The following is a 6,587-nucleotide window of genomic DNA, read 5'->3' as shown; positions in this document are numbered from 1 at the left end:
ATTTCTCGGCAAATGTCTTAGACATGATGTTGACATTGGCTCCGGAATCGCACAGGCAGTCTGTAAACTTGATTCCTGAAATGAAACATTGGAAAACAAAACGTCCTGGATCATCGGCTTTTGTAAGCCTTTGAAACGGTGATCGTTCAGGTACCTTAAATGGTGGCTGCTTGGCATCGACATCTTTGTACAGTGGTACAAAGATTGGGGTTTCTTCTTTCTTTCCATCGGTTCTGGCCTCTTCTTCTGGCAATGTGGTTATGGCGTTGCAAAACCTCTTAGGATTATCTTCAACTCTTCCTGGAAGAACTCCACTTTGCCTCTTCATAGAGTCAGCTGTTTGGGCGACTTGCACGTCTAGCTTTTTGACGTGCGAAGATAAAGATTCGAACTTACCGTTCAGATCATTGTACATGCAGTCGACTTTCACGTTCACGTCTTTAGATGCTTTTTCGTTCGTGATAACGAGCTGTTGGATGGACTGTTCAAGTCTACCGATTTGTGAAGCTAGCTGGTTCGTCTTGACTCCCTGCTGTTGTACAAATTGATTGTTAAAACCCGTACCTTGGTAGTTATATGGCTGTCGCGGTTGATATGGTCATGTTCCTCCGAAGTTTCCACCTTGAAACTTGTTTTGGAAGGATTTTTGCTGAGGTGGGTAGTACTGATCTTGAGGATTCTCCACATTTGGATTGCGGTAAGAGAGATTGTTGTAATTTGCATTCCGGAAGTTGTTGTTGAAGCCATTGTTGAAGCGATTTTGATATGAAACTAGTGCTTCTACATAGTTCACATCTTCTTCTTGAAAGGCTTGATTAATGTGATCAATATCACTAGGTCCTTCATCTTCTGCGCCATTGTTGGTCTCACAAGCATGGATTGGGCGATTGTTGCTCTTCAGAAGCTGGCTCATTATGTTCTTCACCTCGATTATCTCCTTGTTGTCTGTACCGGTTTGCTTCATTGATCGATCGTATTCAGGAAATTCATTGCTATTGGCTTGAGCCAAATTTTCGATGGGCTCTTCCTTGGGCTATCTTCTTTTGTCCAAAATCTCCATTGCTAGCTGTATCAAGTGAAAGTTTGTATTTTCGTTGCAAACCTCGGTAAAATGTGCTCAGCAGGCTTGATCCATGAAATCCATGGTGAGGGCAATCACGTTCATACTCCTTAAAACGTTCCCAGGCTTCATAGAAAGATTCAGTTGGCCCTTGTTGAAAGTTTGAGATCTTTGTTCTCAACTGATTCGACCTTGACTTAGTATAGAAGTGGTTCAAGAACGCAGTTTTACATTCTTCCCAATTAGTAATCGATCCTGCAGGCAAAGATTTCAACCAACGGTGAGCTTTATCTGCTAATGAAAAAGGGAACAACTTACACTTTAAATAGTCTGGTGGAACTTGGTTTGTTCTCATCATGCTGCAGGTTTCTTCAAAGAGCTCGATATGGTCCATTGGGTGTTCAGAAGGAACTCCATGGAATTGGTTTTGCTTTACCAATGAGATGATTTAAGGCTTGACTTCAAACTCATTCCGGTTCGGAAATGGGACTTGAATTGCAGATCGGTTCTGAAAATTTTGAGTAGGTGCATCAAAGTCAGCTATGCGATGGTTCCTGGCTTGTCTTCGGTGTTGATTTGCTTGCTGAACATGGCGGTTAATGCGTCCATTCGGCTGCATTCCTCGGTGGTTACCATCAGCTGCATTGATGGGTGCATCAAGGTCTTCACGCTCTTCTCTCTCGCGGTACTGGTGGTTTCTTGGAGGAACCTCATCCTCCTCTCCATCTTGTCGAGTATGATCACCTCCTCTGTGATCATTCTCTTCATTTTCTCCATGTTCGGACCCGTCTTGGTCCATATTTAAAGTTTGATTAATAGGATCTCCAGGCTGGTCGTCGTTGGCCATTCCTTGTGTTTGTCTAAGTCTTCGAAGTTCTCTTTCGTGTCTGTCTATCTTGTCTAGAATTGGAATATTTTCTACAGGTCTGCGCCTAGTATTCATGCAATTCAGAGAAAAACAAAAGAAGGGAAAGATAGTTCAGCAAAACTTTAAGAAAGAAGTAGAGATCAAGTGTCTAGAACAGAAGTTAAAACAAGAAAAATAACAAAAGGCAGCGAAATAAATCCCCGGCAACGGTGCCAAAAACTTGATGTCGTGTCAACTGCGTGAGGGAACAAGTTTTACCCTTAACAAAAAAAATGAAAGCCGCAAGTGCACAGCTAATCAGTTGTAGTATTTAGGGATCGAATCCACTGAGATTTGTGTGCCTGGTATTCTTCTACGGTTTTTAACTTTATGTCTAGACTATATTGGTTTTAAAGGTTGGTTGTTTGTCACGAATTAAACTAAAACTTAAAAGAAAGCAAATAAATCTATCCTAGAAAGCATGTAGAAAAATCAAATGGAAAGCAAGTAAGCAGGTAAAATATCAAACTAAGGGAATTGAAAAGCAGATCTAAATGAGCAAGTAAAAATCGATTGGTTTGTAAACTATGGCTAAAAACGCTGAGCTTTTGGGAACTCTAAGGGATCATAATCGGTTTTGACACTAGGGTAGATTGATTGGGATTGACGGATATCGATATATAGGTGGTTCTAGAGCTAGAGTATGGCGGTATGACTATGTCACTGTCGTGATCATAACCAACTGTTTCTCGCAACCCTGACCAGTAGGTTTCCACTCTGGCCCTGGAAGGGAGAGAACGCAAGAGCTGCACAAGACTCGTCAATACTCACGATCTCGCCGCAGGTAGGTTTCCACTCCTACGGAAAAATCGTCTGTTTCATTCTAGGGCTGATACTTAATGAAAAATTTCGCAACACTAACTATCTAGATCAGATACTAGGTTATCAATCAAGCATACATGCAATAAAAACAAGAATAAGCAGAGAACAGGTCAAAATCCCAGATCTATAAACCTAGATGTCTTAATCGATTATGAAAGCCCCTTTCGGGAACCCTAAGCCCAACTTGGGATCTACTCAGACATGGCTGAGGTCGACATCATCATTGGTTTTTATAAAAGTAATGAAAAACAGTAAAGAAAAGAGATGAAGAAAGCTTCTCTATTGAAGAACTTGGACTTGAACAATCTTCTACAAAAATCGCATAAAAACGGCTAAAGGAAAAGGGTTTCTGTAAAGTATGAAGGGTTCTTCCTAAAAACGACCTAAATGACAAGTATTTATAGTCTTCAATACTCCATGGTCTATAGGGTTCCGGAATTGAGGCTGAGAATGACTTTGGGCTTCAGAAATATGGGCTTTAGTTCAGAGCTTGATGGCCGCGGTCAGGAGTGACATGACCGCGGGGATTAGGTGGTTGGCCGCGGTCCGGAGGCTTGTGACCACGGGAAATGGGCTGTTGGCCGCGGTCGCGTGACTTCCTGGCCATCTTCGAGTGGCTCCGGGGCTAATGGAATATCTTGAGATCCAACCGTTGGAATGTCTCCAAACAAAGTGCATTTGAAAGCTGGTTGATTCTTCTATAAGTTGTCCAATTTTGAGGGTGATCAGAAGGTGAGAAGGTCTTCGTCTCTCCATGAGAGTTCTGACGATCTGCATTTATCTAAAAGAGTCTTTTTGTTCCAATTTGTGCCTCTTTATCTCAAATTACCTGAAGAGTCTTTTAAAATCCGAAAACATAGAAATCCTTTGAAAACCTTTGAAAATGGAGTAAAAACACCTGTAAAAGACATTAAAGTGATCCATAAAAATGGTCAAAATCCGGTGTTATCAATACCCTAAGTATTATAGCGCACATCTGTGCACTTGCAGATATTTAGGGGTTATAAATTTAAAACCTGAAACTTAGTAAAATGACAACAACAACCCCTTTTTTGCTCGTAATCACACAGTCCAAGATAGAAGCTCGGAATAGCCTAATAAAGAAGAAGCCTATCTTATACAAGACGGCCCAACAACTGAATTGCCACTTCTCCGACCCAATTAGGAAGTGTCCCTGTTCAGCATCAGTATCAAGCCAACTTAAGACCATCATTGCCGTCCAGTCGACCAAGGTAAGCTAATGAATACAATTATGTACTTGCCTAACTTGGTTTTCTATCTTTGGTTTGTTTTACAGGTTCTATTCATAGTTTTAAGTTTTAAAATATTTCTATAGTTATTGCACGAGTCTGTACTTGCTTCTTTAGGCTCCGAATGGAGAAAGCGGATCAGACGGTGCAGATCTAGCGGTTCAGACGGATCAAGCGGATCAAGTGCAGTTCAAGCAGATATGGCGGTACAAATGCGGATTAAATGAATCAGGCGTTCCAAAATATATGTTTTAATGGGAAAACGGATAATAAGTAGTTTTGGGATATATTGGAATAAAAATATCATTATATTATCCTCATAAATTTCAGTTAAAATATTTATTAAAAAATTAAATATTTATAAGATTTAATACATGATAAATATAAATATAATTTATTTTATTTTGTATCTTTTTAATTATTATACATTTAATATAATTAAACTTATTTTAAAAAAAAAATTAAACTCGTAAGTGATAAATAAAAAAACACAATTCAAATCATAACATAGCAATAATTATCTTTGTATGTTAAATTGTGCATATGAATTTTATAAAAAGTTTAATTTATTTTAAATTTTATTTTCTTAGTGATATGTATTATCTATAAATAATGTTAGATTGTGTATGTGCATCATATGTAAACTAAGTAGATTTAAATATCTTAAATTAAACTATTCTCTTTATCTGAAAATAAGTATTAAAATATACTACAAAGTAGAAACACAGTACAACCTCTCCAAATAAGCAGCGTTTCTATTGTATAAGGCAGATCACAATTTTTCACTACACAATTTCATCGGCTTTAACTATAGTGTTTAATTATTTTTTTATTATTATTTTTACCAAAAGTTAATAACTTACGCAACTAACTGTGAATGGAATATTATTAAAGGGACATCCGCTCCGTCTTCGAACCGTCAATGAACCGTTCGTCCATTCAACCCTTAGAGTCCCAGAAGTTGTGTCATTTATTGTATTTGTTTCAAGTCCCCAAGAAGGGCAAAGCTGCATCGGACTCTCTTATAAAGTCCTTTATAAGCAGCCGTATATTTTTACCCTAATGTCAATAAAGAACACACTTCTTCAAGCAATAGACTTGTCTTTGAATTCTTCGAATTCATTTGAGAGTTGGTGATTGATCCTTCTCTTGAGAGCTGGTGTTTGATCCATCTTTTGCCGGTCTTATCAAAGTTCAGTCCATAGAGCTTTGTGGCGACCTTCCTTTTCACCGTGTGCATTAATCCATTCCACCCCTTGACTTAATCAGAGAGAGTTACACAACCAGCTGATCGAGTCCCATCCACTACCACCTCGAATTCACATCTTCTTCTTGTTGAGAGAGCAAGAAGGATCCATCACCATCTATAGGCCCGTGCCTACATCATCTGGTATCAGAGCCGAAAGGTTTCCAAACCAGGTTTTATCTTTACATACCTTTCGGTCTACTTCTTCGCAATTAGTTTCTTGTCACATATTCATTAAAATAAAAAAAGAAGAGACATTCTATTTCATCCGCATACATTTAGAACATAATCTTTAATCTTGAGCATTCATCCACATCTCTAGAATCGTTTCCTTAGCACCAATCATAGCAACTTGTAGTTGCGGCTTGTTGCTAGAACGAGAAGCCATCAAAGGCACTAACTAGCCAAAAAAATGAGTAAAGTTCTCATAATTCTGTAGACAAAAAAAAGGAGTTTACATTTTAATTCATTTTCTTGTTTCTTTTAACATCAAAAAAAAAAGGAGAAGACGAATTTCTTTTAGTACTTAGTCGCATCTTTTTAACCATCTTATATTTCATTAGGACCCCTTTTCCACTTGATTTCTTGTTTTTTCTTGTACGCAGACACCAACCATGGGAGACAACGCCGCACAACTACCTGATGCCATGCAACAGCTACTAGACGGTACGAGAAGCCTTAGTGATCGTCTCAGCCTAATGGAACAGCGGTTGCCACCACAAGCCCCACCCAACAACAATGGAAACAAACCACGGGAGCAACCAAGGCAAAAACATGACTATGGTGATGAAGAAACCGATGAAGACATGCTAGGCCTTAACGATGATTACCCACCCGACCCAAATCCATGAAAAAGGAGGCAAAACCATCATGGTCAAGATCAACCCCAAAGCCGTGGGAGAGAGAGAGGCCGACAGAGAGAGTGGGAAGACGAGAGATATGGAGGAAAAGATCTTGAGCTTACCCCACCAACCTTTGCTAGAAAGGTTAACCTGAGGCTTATCTGGACTGGGAGAGGAGAATGGATCATATCTTTGATTATTACCAGTATTCGGAGGCCAAGAAAGTGTCCTTAGCAGTAGCATAACTCACGGATAATGCACTCACATGGAGGGATCGAGAACTTTTCAGAACGACGGAGGCTAAGATGTGGGCAAATCACCACTTAGGAGGACATGACGTTCCATCTAAGAAAGAGGTATGTGCCAGCTTATTACTTTAGAGACTAACATAAACGTTTTCAAAAATTATCTCAGGGGAATAGGCTCGTAGAAGATTACTACGAGGAGTTTGAGACTATCA

General features: G+C 39.3%; 1 non-coding gene across 1 annotated transcript; it reads left to right on the top strand.

The window, feature by feature from the left end:
* Nucleotides 1-1,137: 1,137 nt before the first annotated feature.
* LOC112085732 lies at nt 1,138-1,243 on the top strand. Its single transcript, XR_002899031.1, has one exon. It is a non-coding gene; the product is annotated as a small nucleolar RNA R71 (small nucleolar RNA).
* The last annotated feature ends 5,344 nt before the right edge of the window (nt 1,244-6,587 follow it).

The sequence above is a fragment of the Eutrema salsugineum genome, unplaced genomic scaffold (assembly GCF_000478725.1).
Source record: "Eutrema salsugineum unplaced genomic scaffold, Eutsalg1_0 scaffold_3, whole genome shotgun sequence".
In the NCBI taxonomy this organism is placed as follows: domain Eukaryota; kingdom Viridiplantae; phylum Streptophyta; class Magnoliopsida; order Brassicales; family Brassicaceae; genus Eutrema; species Eutrema salsugineum.
The sequence above is the reverse complement of the archived record's forward strand: the minus strand, read 5'-3'. Positions and strand labels throughout refer to the sequence as shown.